Here is a 13,276-nt window from a genome sequence, read left to right on the forward strand (position 1 = left end):
ACAAAAAAAGGGAGCAAAAAGCACTCATTGGAGCGGAGGTGCAAATTAAACCGCAGTGCAGTTTGACGGGAAACATGATACTTTTTTAAAGGATAGAAAAAAGACTGTAAATGTGCTGTAATTATAGATATTTTGGACTGTCACACTAAAACTAAAGCCTGAACTGAATAATTAATATAATAGAATATGCCAGAATCAGAATTCCTTTATTTGTCCCGCTACGAGGAACTTACCATTATTACAACAGCAGAAGTACAGTGCAGGGAAAGTAAAGAGAACATATTTAAATATAATCTAATAACCAAAGTTAGAGTTACTTCTTTGACAAATGTAAAGTTTCTGAGCCTGGCAGAGAGACTGCATTATTGTCCGATAATATGGATTTCTAAAGTGAGATCTGAGTGGCTTTCACAGGCCTGGGGGGCATTACACCGGCTCAGCATAAAGGAAATTGAGAATGAGAACAGGTAAAAACACCATATCAAGTTGTTCGGTGCATTGAAACTCTTATTTATTCATCGCCGGCTGCTGAATAGGCAGCGCAGTACATCAATAACAAATCGAACTGGAGGTCAGGCATGGAACTTCACACATGGCTGCCTCTTCTTAAAATATAGTCTATTTTAACCAATTTAGGTAACCAACCCCTGCAAATTATTTTCATCATAGTGTTTCATTTTAAAGTGTTATTGACTGGGATAGACAAAGGGAAGGTCAAAGTCAATTTAAGATTACTCTCCGAACAAATGCTTTCTTTTTTATTTGAATTCCTAGAGGGCCATATTCCCCACACTAAGCACCGCTTTCGAGAACGAAACCCAGATTTTCCCACACGTCTCTCTTGATGTGGCCCGAGGCCGTGCTACTTCTTCTTTTCATCACTGAGCTGTTTTTAACTCGCTGTGGAATGAGAGTCCGACTCTAAATTAGTGTCCTAAATCCAAAGTCATTAACTCTCAAACCAAACCGTTCTGTGCCACAGCGTATATGACCCGATGTGTGTGTGTGTGTGTGTGAGATTACAAGCATTATAATTCAGCCTTGTTTATTTAGTAATCTGTCTGTGTGAGGATTTAGGTTACTATCTTCAGGAGGCATGTACATGTAGATGCCGCAGACAGTTTAGGCATGAGGCGGTGCCGAGACGGGGTGATAGACATAGGCCTACACTAGCAGACGGCAAGTTAAAGTGCTGAGTGTATTCCTGACAGCTGATACATATTCGAAGATGCTTTGGCCTTGTCTTCGGGACTCCAGCTGCATCAATACTGAGACAAAAATAATTTGCAATATTTTCTGTGCTAATCCATAGAGATTATCATTCTAATATTTGCCTTCTAATCTGCACACTTAATCTTCATCATCATAACACAGTGTTTTTGTCTACTCTGCTCGGGATTTACATTTTCATTTTTATATTAAGCCTCTCCTATAGAGACTGCACATTCATCATAAAAGCAGCAAATCATATGTGGAGCTTTATCGATAAACATGTTGTTATTCTCTCATGGAATGTATTCCTATAGTCTCAGATTATGTATTTATGTATACTTAGAGCAACATTGATTGAGAAATGTGTATGAGTTCAGTTTACATAGAAATATCGCTTGTATGCACAATAGGCAACTCCCAGCATGCACTGAGGCAACGAACTGGAGGACAAATGACTCATTGCATGTGTTCCTGTGTTTACTGCACATTCAGATTGTGTTTTACATGGTGTTCAACAATGTAGACACTGCTTTCACAATACCAATGTAGTTACACAAGATAGCTATTAAAGGGGCATTCCACCAATTTCACACATTTTGGTTAGGCTCACAAGTCACAAGAGCATGTGAAAACAGCTGGGTAATGTCTTCGGTGGCTTTGAAAGGCTTTTCAAAGTCTGAAAGAATAACTCTGATGACATCAACAGGGTTATATTGGCATGCGTTAGAGACCCAACATTTCAAACAGAAAGCCTGAGTAAAGGATGAATGTGTTGAGTTTGGAAGACATGTAGGATTCAGTGTTTGTGCAGCTTGACCCATACTGGAGACTAAGAGTAATTATATTTGAACCTCTGCTGCTGGTTTATAACTTATTATTTGTTTTACATTTTAGTCCACCAAAAGGAAAGTTACACAGACTTAAAATAAAAAATATTTTCGAGATCTCCCATCCTTTTATGATTTCCCCTGTCCCTTCCATTGAAGCTCAAACCTCCTTGTCAAGTAACAATAATCATAACATCAAAATTATGATTGTGTGACTTTAATCTATAATTTGGTATTTGAACAGCTGAACGTTTATATTGATGGCAGCAGACAAATAGCAATTTATGATTAAACACAAAAAACATACTCAATATTATTAAATACTTCCCCACGCAGTTTCAACATGTCATGTCGAGAAGTCAATTTCGATCTGATTATTGCTGTCTCAATGGGCCAAAAAATGAGTTGCTATAAAAGTTACATTTGGTGAAAGCTTGATCTAAAAACATTTTTGATGTAGCCTAATAAAGAGATAATCAGTTTTGCAGGACAATTTTGAAGATCCGGACCATATATTAGTCTAAATGTCTGATAGACTGGATATAAACACCTTGACGTCAAGTTTGTCTGTCGATTTATCCGATCCCATTTAACCAGTCTTGGGGAGGGAAAATAACTCTGGATTTAGCGAATACCGCATTAAACCGATTTGAAAACCTAATCATTTAATGGCTATTCAAGTGTTGAGACTTTAGGCTGATTTACCTATAAAAACATAAACATATGAGCAGATTTACAGACATATCTTTCTCATTAAGTCAATGAGAAAAGTAATGTTAGCCCAAATTCCATTAAGTGACATACGCGGAAGTTGTAGTACCACCATTTGGCCACTACGACAATTCGCTCAAACGGTCGGCGCACTTTCTAGAAGGCTTGTGCTGCTGCCGGTGGGTGTAGGCGAAATAAACCTCTCTGATTGGCTATTCCGTTTAGGAAAAGTAAGCTTGGGAAGAGAAATGCAAGCTAGGAAAACACACAGACAACTAAAGTCACACGTTATACATCCTCGTTACATCTCTCTCTAATATACTACTACTAAGCTAAGTGTTTACTGAGAGTGGTGTTAAAATATTCGTCAAATGCTACTTTATTTTGAATTGTGTAGGCCTACACCTGCGTTTTCCGGTTGAATTCTTGGAGAGTTATTTCCTCTCACGCAGACGCAGAAGTACGTGTTTGAAAGACAATGTTTTGTAGTTTTTGCGGGTTGCAGGTTCAAATGCGACTTTGTAGACAAGACACAGGAAACGTGAGGCGACACAACAGTCAAAACGAGTTCCTTAATGTTGAGTGGGTGTTTCAGGGCCTTAACAATGCTCTCTTTTAAAGCCAGGCCACCCTGTTCCCCCAGCCCCGTTAAGAAGGACCTCTCGGGTCAGACCCCAGGTTGGAAGCACTTTGCCAAAAAACAGACCTTCACTTTCACACAATGCAACGCTCCTAATCAAGCTGTGTAATGGCTGCTGAGGGCCCCTCGTCTATGTCGGGGCCCTTGTTCAGACACTAGTGGGCGGAGACCTGTTTGCGTGACTTTTTTTGAAATCCTCCCAGGTCCCTGCTGCGATGCGTACTGCAGGAGGAGGCGCACACACGCTGCAGCATCACACACACACTCACACACATACATACACACAGGGCATTTCGGCACAGACACGCAGCGCCACGGTATGTGTCGGTACGGACTGCTGAAACTTCAGCGCACAGAGGCGGATAGGCTCATCTAGCTCGTCCCAGATAGTGGATTAAATTCACGTTTCTTTTCTTTTTTCCTCTTCCTCCTCCTCTTCCTCCTCCTCCTCCTCCTCTGGTTTCGTGTTACAAAGCCCTGGGAGGGAGTTGCGCGGAGAGCCAGTTCCTCTGTGTAGAAACTGAATGACAGGATCATGGCTTAATTTGCCTTATAGTCCAACCTTAAATAAATACCAATAGGACATAAGGAAAAGAGAGGAAAACCAGCGGGCGAATTCATCTGAAATTGATGAGCAATGTGGAATAATTTGTAACTCAAATTCAGAAACAAATCCGAGATAACGGTGAAAGAAAAAGGATACTGGATCTGTCGTCGGAGCGGAAAGCGCAGGACGCGGAGCCCGTAAACATCCTCACCATCCCCGCTATAATAAGGTAAATGTAAGCCCTTTATTTTGTCGTAATGGTGGTTGCAGCGGCTGGATTAAAAGTAGACGAAGCAAGCAGAGGTGCAAGACATGATCTGAAGTCTCCGGATCTCCAACTGTTGCCCCCTTTTCTTGGTAATAGGACGCCGCCAGACACAATGCGTGCTTTGGACGGGGGCTTCTAGGTGTTGCAGGGTTTTGGGGCTCAATGCGATGCAACTTTATCTCCATTTCTCGCAGTGTAAACACAGCGCACTGCGGGCAGGAGCTGCTGGAAGAGAATCAACTCCGCTGGTTCTCAGCGTTTCCTCAGCACTGCTCCACATCACAGCCCTTTAGGGAAACTGTAATATCACACTCCTGATGTGCTGAAACATGCCATGATTATATCTGTGCACTCCAGGGGCAAAAGCAGTTCGTATTTCACTTTTTGCCTGTAATATATCTTTCAGTTTTGCTGATAAACTTTTAGGAAGCTTGATAGTGTTTTCCCTCTTCTATTGCATCAATACAATATAACATTAATACTCCTTGCTTTGTGACTTCTATTGACCACCTGAAGACGAGTTAGGGAGATTTTCCTCAATTAGAATGCATGGTTTTAGACTTTTAGCGAGAACATCAACAGAGCTCGAAATAGCTCATTTCATCACATAGAAGTTATACATGACAGACTTGCTACTTCTATTTCCCGCTTGCTCAGCTGACACTCTAAAATTAAGCTCTAACTGTGACAATAATCCACTGAATTGAGATATTACTTTGGAGTACTTTTCCCCCCTCTGATTCCCTTTCTGCTTTAATGAAGTAAGTATTAGCTTCAGTTGAGTGATTATTGTAATTACTGAAGAGGAAGGCAGGCTGGACAGTGAGCAAGGATTTGAAAAAAAAAAGTGGTGTTTGGTTCGAGGGGGAGTGGGGGGTCTGCCTGCTTTTCCTTGTCTTTTTTTTTTACGAGGTGGATGGTGCCACTGCCAGTTAACTCTCAGACAGCACAGGGGGCGTACGGCCCTGCGGAATAAAGACAGTTGTGGGAGAAGTGGAGTCATGTTATTGCCACGTGGGATGGAGGATGACTTTATTTACTGTGCTTCAGGATCCACTTTCTGCCTGTGTCACTCTCATACAGTTTCTTTTTCACGAGGTCAGCGCCGGTTGGATTGTGCGTGTCACAGTGTTGTTTGAAACGATGACTGGTAGAATTCAGTGTTGGAGCAGGGAGTTGACATTTGCAGTACAGAGAGATGTAGCCGGACATAATCCCACCTCAAATTCACTTTGCTCACCTTTTTTAATTTGTAAAATCCAGTTCTTGAGACTAGACATAATCCTTGATAGGCAGAGAAGATTATACAAGACTGGTGGTCTACTGTAGCTCGGTTGTTGAAGCATTCTTACTGACATGTGCATTATTCCCAGTCTGAAAAAAAAGCCCTGAAAATCCAGTTTTATCCAGGGCAGTTGCAACAAAGCCACACACACTAACACACACACAGACACACCAAAACACACACACACATGCTGCAGCCCTCTGGCCCCAGATGTTAATGCCTCCATTGAGAGAGCCACAGGACTCCTGCCGACTCGATCTCTTCATTGTCGGACAAACAATGGACTCCACATCCTGACAGCCAGCCTCCTTCCCATCTTCCCTCACACACTCTTCATGCTCCTCACACACACACACACACACACACACACACACACACACACACATACAATTAACCAACCGGTACGCAGTCATGCAGACAAAGGAGCACTTGCATCTTACATGCCCACAAACAAGCACGCTTAGAAAGTCATTTCCTTACCTTAAAACATTTATAACCTATGCTTGGTAAATATTGAGTTGATGTATTTAAGTGAAAGATAGAGAAATGTAGAATTACTTAAGTTGAGTTGCTCAAAGCATTTGTGTGTTTTTATGGGTCTTTTCTTGGTGTTGTGCTTGACACTGCGGTTCACTTCAGTACAGGGCGATTACTTTCATCAAATGTAAATTTCCTGGTTATTTTCTCCATTGAGTAATTCGTCTTTAGTCCCTAATACGTCTGGATACGTCAGTCAGAGTTTCCAACAACCCGAGATAACCTCCTCAAATGTTTCAGTTTGTCTGACTCACAGTGTTCAACCAAAATATATTAATTGTAATATCATTTAAAGAAAGAAAAGCTGCAAGTGTACAATTTAGGAGCCAGAAATAACAATATTTTGTGTGTTTTTTTTAAAAGTGCATCACTTTATGAACTTAGAATATATCCTGACTAAATATAAACTGAATCAATCTGCGTCATACTTTGTGTCAATCTCATCTTTGTGCATGTGTGCACACGTGTGACGTAAACTGTGTTTTGACACCAAAGGGCCAACATTGCATCATAGCTGTTACATTGTCACTGCGCCAGATGTCTGCTGTGTGGGTATGTGTTTGTGTGTGTGTGTGTGTGTGTGTGTGTGTGTGTGTGTGTGTGTGTGTGTGTGTGTGTGTGTGTGTGTGTGTGTGTGTTTAATTGTCATCTCTGTGTCACATGCATCACATCAATGCAACTGATACTGTAACCCACGTGGCGAGCAGCTGAATGCACGGTAAAATTCCCGTGATAACACGATGATTTCTGTTAATTATGCAACACAAAGGCTTTGCATACAGGAACACACACACATAACATTCAGCCTGTGTCTCATGCTGGCTGCGGTGCTGCGGGAGTGTATGGATTTGAATTAGCTAACTATAGTGTATTTCTGACGGTGGGAGAAGCTTTCTTTTTTCACATCCTCCGCTGAGCAACGTGTTGACTTGCCAGCTTCCCACAGTACGTTTTCTTTTCTTCAAAATATCCCTTTCATTCCTGCAACGATCTAATTCCTTCTCTATCCGCCTTTCTTTCCTTTAAGAACTATTTTTCAGAAGCAGATTTGCTTTTGTTTTTGCTTCTCTGTGTTTCCTGCTGAGTTGAAGGGAGTTCACATCTCCGGCTATGCCCTCTCTGTTCTGAGGCTGCAAGAACAGAAACGTTTCCCTGTGTGTGTGTGTGTGTGTGTGTGTGTGTGTGTGTGTGTGTGTGTGTGTGTGTGTGTGTGTGTGTGTGTGTGTGTGTGTGTGTGTGTGTGTGTGTGTGTGTGTGTGTGTGTGTGTGTGTGTGTGTGTGTGTGTGTGTGTGTGTGTGTGTGTGTGTGTGTGTGTGTGTGTGTTTAAATCAAGTGTGTTTGTTTCGAACAGAGCTATGGTTCATGGCAGGCCAGATGCAAGGTCTGGAGAGCAGAAGCAGATGGGTAGTGTGTGTGTGTGTGTGTGTGTGTGTGTGTGTGTGTGTGTGTGTGTGTGTGTGTGTGTGTGTGTGTGTGTGTGTGTGTGTGTGTGTGTGTGTGTGTGTGTGTGTGTGTGTGTGTGTGTGTGTGTGTGTGTGTGTGTGTGTGTGTGTGTGTGTGTGTGTGTTATGGAGGGGAACAGCGGGATGGGTGGGGGGGGGGTCTGCTGGGCTGGACAGGCTGATGTTTAGAGAAGAAGGAAGGGAAGAGGCTTGTTTACATGAACACGATGGTAAATGGGCTTTGGCAGGGTGCGGGGTCAAAGTGATACACACCTTATGTTTTGATTCTTCCTGTGCGCATGCCTGAGTTCATATTCCTAAACGTTCATTATTCAGAACCCTATAAGCTACAGAATTAGGTAATGGATGAATATGTGTGTTGTTGAGAGAGGGTGTGATATGTGCACAGCTGGGGACTTAAAAAAAACGACAGTTGAACGTGAAGTCTGGCTCTCTAAATGACACAGGCTTTCTTTTTATACATTAGCATGTCAACAGCACACTCATCAAATTGTGTATTGTGTTACCACCATAATAAATTATACATTGATTCGTATTCGTCCAAAATTAAGACCCAAAAGCTCCATCCTTCTTCCTCTAACTAGCAAATGCTTCTTGTCCTCCCTCCATAACCTCCAGTGATGTGCCCTCATTTCTCTTCCTGCAGAGGATAAATGTGTCGGAAGGCCCCCTTTTTTCAGGTTGTTTCATTGACCTTTTCCCCCTCCACCATCTGCTATTCAACAAAGTTCTACCTCTACTAAGAGAACAGCGCGGTCCATTCTGTTCTGCCCTGAAGCTAAATCTCTCTTTTCGATGAAATGTGCGGTGGCAAAGTGGACAAACGTGAGCAAATAAAGACACATTTTCACCAATTTGACAGCCCGTAGAAGACCGGCAAAGGCAGAGTTAATCAAGAAACACAAGGAAATGTTTGTGTGTGACAATGCATTTGCCGTTTCTATGGAAACAAAATTGATAAAAATGCATTAAGAGACCACTGCAGCATTATCAGTGTCTCTGCTTTTACTATGTCTTTGAGTAAAACTACTGACATCATTTCTCTGTGTTGGCATTCAACGGACACTGGAATTACTTGAGCTTAATTTTTCCAGAGCTGTACATCTGTAACCTTTTGCTTATCCCTTTGCATGTTATCAGTTTTAGCGTCCCTCCACACACTTAGTGAGGATGTGTATTGTTCGAAAGCACGACAGACACATGTATTAATCCCAGAAGGGAAATTCAGGGCTTTTTGATTGTTGTGTCAGAGTAATGATTGAACAATTATGCACGAAGGAAATTCTACAATATTCGAATCAAAGGACATCTGTCAAAAGGATTTGAAATGTCTATGCTAATTTAGATTCACAATGAGAAATTTAAATGTTTCCCCAGTGATTTAACACGGTGAGTACCACCTCCATTGTGTTTGTGCGCTGCACTGTTGGACAATGGCTCTGGGAACACTTAAAAAATCTAGATATTTTAGTGTGCAAAGTAGGGCTGCTCGATTATGGCAAAAATCATAATCTCAATTATTTTGGGTCAACAATTGATATCACGATTATTAAAAACGATTATCCATTTACTTTGAAAACTTCCATTTATTGAAATGTATGTTTTTAACAGTTGATTACCCTGAACTTTAATTCAACTGAAAAACCAATACAAAAATAAATAATAATAATATAAAATAAATAATCGTTTTATTTCGATTACGTTGTTTTCATAATCGTTGCAAGCCAAAATCGTAATTGTGATTAAAATACGATGAATTGAGCAAAGTAGACTTTATGTTATTATAACACTTCTTTTTTCTATATCAGATGTTGTATTCACCGGGTGTTTATTTATTCTGCTTTCTTTTTATGTGCAGCGCTTTTCCGAAATGCGATATATATGGATTGTCAAAGTGATGACGATGTTTGCTGATGTTTCTTCATTCGCTCATGTTTCTTTATTTGCAGAGCCTTGAGCTCTTCCCACTCCTCTTGGCTCATTTGTTTACAGGAGTGTTTCTAATCTCTCAGAGTCGATGCCGCTATCATTTATTGATGTTAAAGTGCTGCAGAAGGGCCTACTAACATACGAGAAAAATTCCAAACGAGGCAAAGCAAACACACTCATGACGCTGCACAACCTCCAGCAGCCTGTCAGTGTCTTTGAGGTCTGTTGCAAAGTTTCCATCAGGCAGTGAAGATGCTTTCAGAGGCTTTTGGCAGTGGCTGTGATTGCAGTTGTTCCGAGACGAGGTGATTTTTCTCCTCTGCAACTTAGCCTTTTCCCTTTGAGCTTCTCCCTCTCATCCGCCGTGTCTCTCACCCACGTACGCACATCTTTTTTTCCCCTCTTCCTCTCTCCTGTTTCGGCTGAATTCAAGTAGCATAATGAGGTCATTTCTGTATTGCCAAAGTGTAAGCACTACCACTTATATAGCTCAACTTTAATTGAAGTGACAAGTGCATATTCAGCCCATTGTGAATGAAAACTATCCTCGGAAAGAGTGGTATAATCCTTTCAGTGGCGTTTAAAGTAGCTGCAGCACCCTTATGGATCTTTCTCTCGGATCAATTCAGCTAAATTAAATAAAACCATGTTGTCAAAAATGAAATTATCACCAACAAAAAGCAATACTCTCAGAATACAGAGCGCACAGCGGTAAGAGATATTTGTCACCCGGCTATGAGTGATCCAGCCCCCCCTTTGAGCCAATCAATAAATAAATAAGGCCTGAGGGGGGAAAAGTGTTTCCAGGAAATGCAGGCTGGTGGAAAATCCAATATGGTGCATGCTGACGTTCCTGGAGGCGATTCTGTAGAACTGGATGCTCTTGCAAAGTTGTGTTTATCAAAGCTTTTCTTATTCTGACCTTTAATTTCCTCCCCCCCCCCGTCGGGCCGATCGATGTCATTTAAAGAAAGGCAGAATGCATGATGGGAGGCATCAGACAAATCTAATCACTGTTGTGAAACAAATGAATAGATTGGAGAGCTCCATGCCACCAAATAAAGCTCTGCTGCGTAGGGCTGCTCGATTATGGCAAAAATCATAATCTCGATTATTTGGGTCAATAATTGATATCACGATTATTAAAAACGATTATCCATTTACTTTGAAAACATCAATTTATTGGAGAATTTTTGTTTGACCCGTATGTTTTTAACAGTTGATTACCCTGAACTTTAAGTATAATTCAACTGAAAAACCAATAAAAAAAAGAAATTTTTTAATAATAATAATAAAAACAAATTACATTTTTTTTTTTTATTTCGATTACGTTATTTTCGTAATCGTTGCAAGCCATAATCGTAATTGCGACTAAAATACGATTAATTGAGCAGCCTTACTGCTGCGTCTCTTCTGCACGACACACCGTCTATCTGCCTATACTGTGGAGGTCCTCAGAAGAAGCCCTATGCATTATTTATGAGTGTAGTATGGAGGTGGATGAGAGCCCTGACCTGCTTGTTTGTTACCAGCTGACCACTATTGGCCATCTGCTGCCCGCCAGCGTCCCCCCCCCCCCCCCCCTTTCCTCCGCTGTCTCTCAACTGACTCTCTCTATATTGCTCTGCACTCTGTGTATGCATCTGTCAATAATTTGTTTTCCATCCAAGTTTCTTATGTAAAATAGGCCATCGAGTTTTGAGAGGTTGAATGGATTTTTTGCTTACTCTTCATTGAGCAGTAAAAAATCATTAAAAGTGATGACTCTGTATACCAATAAATATGAATACGGTACATTTGGCAGTGAGGGATGGGGAATGTGCTGATTCATAAAGATCTGAATTCAATATCATAGTTATGGGAATATAGAAATCGTTATGGAGCTGCAGTAGGAGGAAACATTATGCTAAGCTAGCTTGAGCTAAAACATTTTGCACTTAAACTTGAGAGTGGTTCCAATCTTGTCTATTTCTCACCACAAAGGCACATTTGAAGTCATTCTTTAATGAGTTGTCACTACAGGAATATTATATCTTCTTGCTAAATCTTTTCTTTAGAGCATCAACATTTCGCAATTCCTCCGTCTCAGTCAAAATACAGGGAGAGAAATCTTCATCATATTTGATACTTGTCCAGTCATTTTCTCCTCAGACAGCTGCTGGACTTATCTCTCCTGTTTCTGCTCATCCCTGGCAGTGGTTGAAATTGTAAATCTGGATTGGAGAGAGATATTAATATGCTGGGCCATAACCCTTGTCAGTGAGCCAACTGTGTTTCGGGGGCACCGTGTAAGGTATTCCGTATGTTTCCGAGGCCCCCGACGTGCCTGTTCGTCCGCTGCTTGTTGTTTTGTTTGTCCCAAATCAGCAGATGTTTTCTGGCTCGGCCGTCTGCGCTGTGTTTTGTGTTCAGAGGACCGCTGGAATTGTTCTCTTTTTTGTTATTCTGGTTTTGGTGACACGTCAAAGCTGTCTGGACCCAGTGTGAATGCAGAGGTTCCCATTGTTTACTGTCAGTGGCAGCATTGCTATGTGTAAGTGTGTGTGTTTGTGTGTACTTTGCATAGAGAAATATGCATATTTAGCTGTTTCTTCTTGCTTTTGCATTGTGTCCTGGGTAGTATGCATATGAGCCACCAGCAAAATATAACAATACAAATAGTGGTGCATTGACTGGATATCTGAGATTGTGTGTGTGTGTGTGTGTGTGTGTGTATAATGATGCAGATGCAGAGGGACAGTAGGGTGTGTGTGTGTGTGTGTGTGTGTGTAGGGGGAAGCAGGCCCCTACCCTCCTGTTGCCCGTGCTAAGCAGAGCATGCTAGTTTGTTTTTATGACAGCCTTTTTTTGGCATTGTTCTGGTCCAACGGAGCTCGCCCTCCCTACCGTGGGACTGGCCGTTAGTGGGCAGGAAGTGCCGGGAGCGCGCAGCTTGAGCAAACACACACACATACTGTACGCAGCCTCACAGCACACACAATGCCTCCCAAGCTATCGCCCCGCACTCACACATAAAGTTTTGAGAGGACAATAAAAAGTTGCCCTGCAGCTCTCAGGCTGGTAAGCTGCAGCTTATCCAGGAAGGAGTTGCAGCCGGGCTAATGACCTCTCTGCAGGGCAGGCACTACAGAGGGGCCTGCGCAGGCTTATCAGCAGCAGGAGGGCCCCTACATGGCTGCTCTCTTAAAGCTCAGTGTGGGAGTAGCTTTTCTTCGTAGCTGTTGAGAAACTACCTTTGCGTAGTGCTGAGTGTCATCTAGGCCTACAGGAAAATCCAAGATAGTCATTAGCACTTGCCTCAATGAACACACAGGTGTTTACTCAGTGTAGCATTTCTAATTGGAAATTAAAAGTTAACTTAGCTTTGCAGTTACTAATGAAACTCTTCTGATGAGTCTTGGGAAGTCTATGCTACCCTTAACTGTTGCAAAATCAATGTGAAAGCAGTGTAGCTTTTACTACCAAGCAAGTACTTATTTCTAGTGCCATGGGGACCTTTTGGAAAAGTGTGAAGAGGATGGCGGACAATGTGTGAAATACGGATTCATTGGAGATGTCTAAGTAAAGAGCCAGATTGATTTATAGAAAACAATTTAAAGTGCGATAAGGAGGAGTGAGACACCTTGCCCCCTGACAAATCAGATTTTGCCGCATGGATCCTAGTATAAAGACTCACTGCTGCTTTGCTTTATCTAGTAGAGAAAGAACTCATGCATTGTTTACAGCAGATGCTAACCTTGCAGCAACGTGGTGACCTGTCACTGTTGGTGTTGCCTTAAGTTAAAGACCTGTTAAACACAACCTTTTTTCTGCCTTGAATTAAAAGTAAGTATGAACCTGCTGTTTGTTTGTGTTG

The 13,276-nt window shown here is 41.7% G+C and overlaps 1 protein-coding gene across 1 annotated transcript in view; it reads left to right on the forward strand.

The window, feature by feature from the left end:
- The first annotated feature begins 3,640 nt into the window (after positions 1-3,640).
- sema4c (sema domain, immunoglobulin domain (Ig), transmembrane domain (TM) and short cytoplasmic domain, (semaphorin) 4C) overlaps positions 3,641-13,276 on the forward strand; it is a 113,325-nt gene continuing 103,689 nt past the window's right edge. Inside the window, exon 1 of the mRNA XM_079690790.1 lies at positions 3,641-4,166. The gene's annotated coding sequence lies outside the window, so the exon portion shown is untranslated. The remainder of the gene's footprint in view (positions 4,167-13,276) is intronic.

This window comes from Notothenia rossii (genome assembly GCF_949606895.1).
Source record: "Notothenia rossii genome assembly, chromosome: 6".
NCBI classification, from domain to species: Eukaryota; Metazoa; Chordata; class Actinopteri; order Perciformes; family Nototheniidae; genus Notothenia; species Notothenia rossii.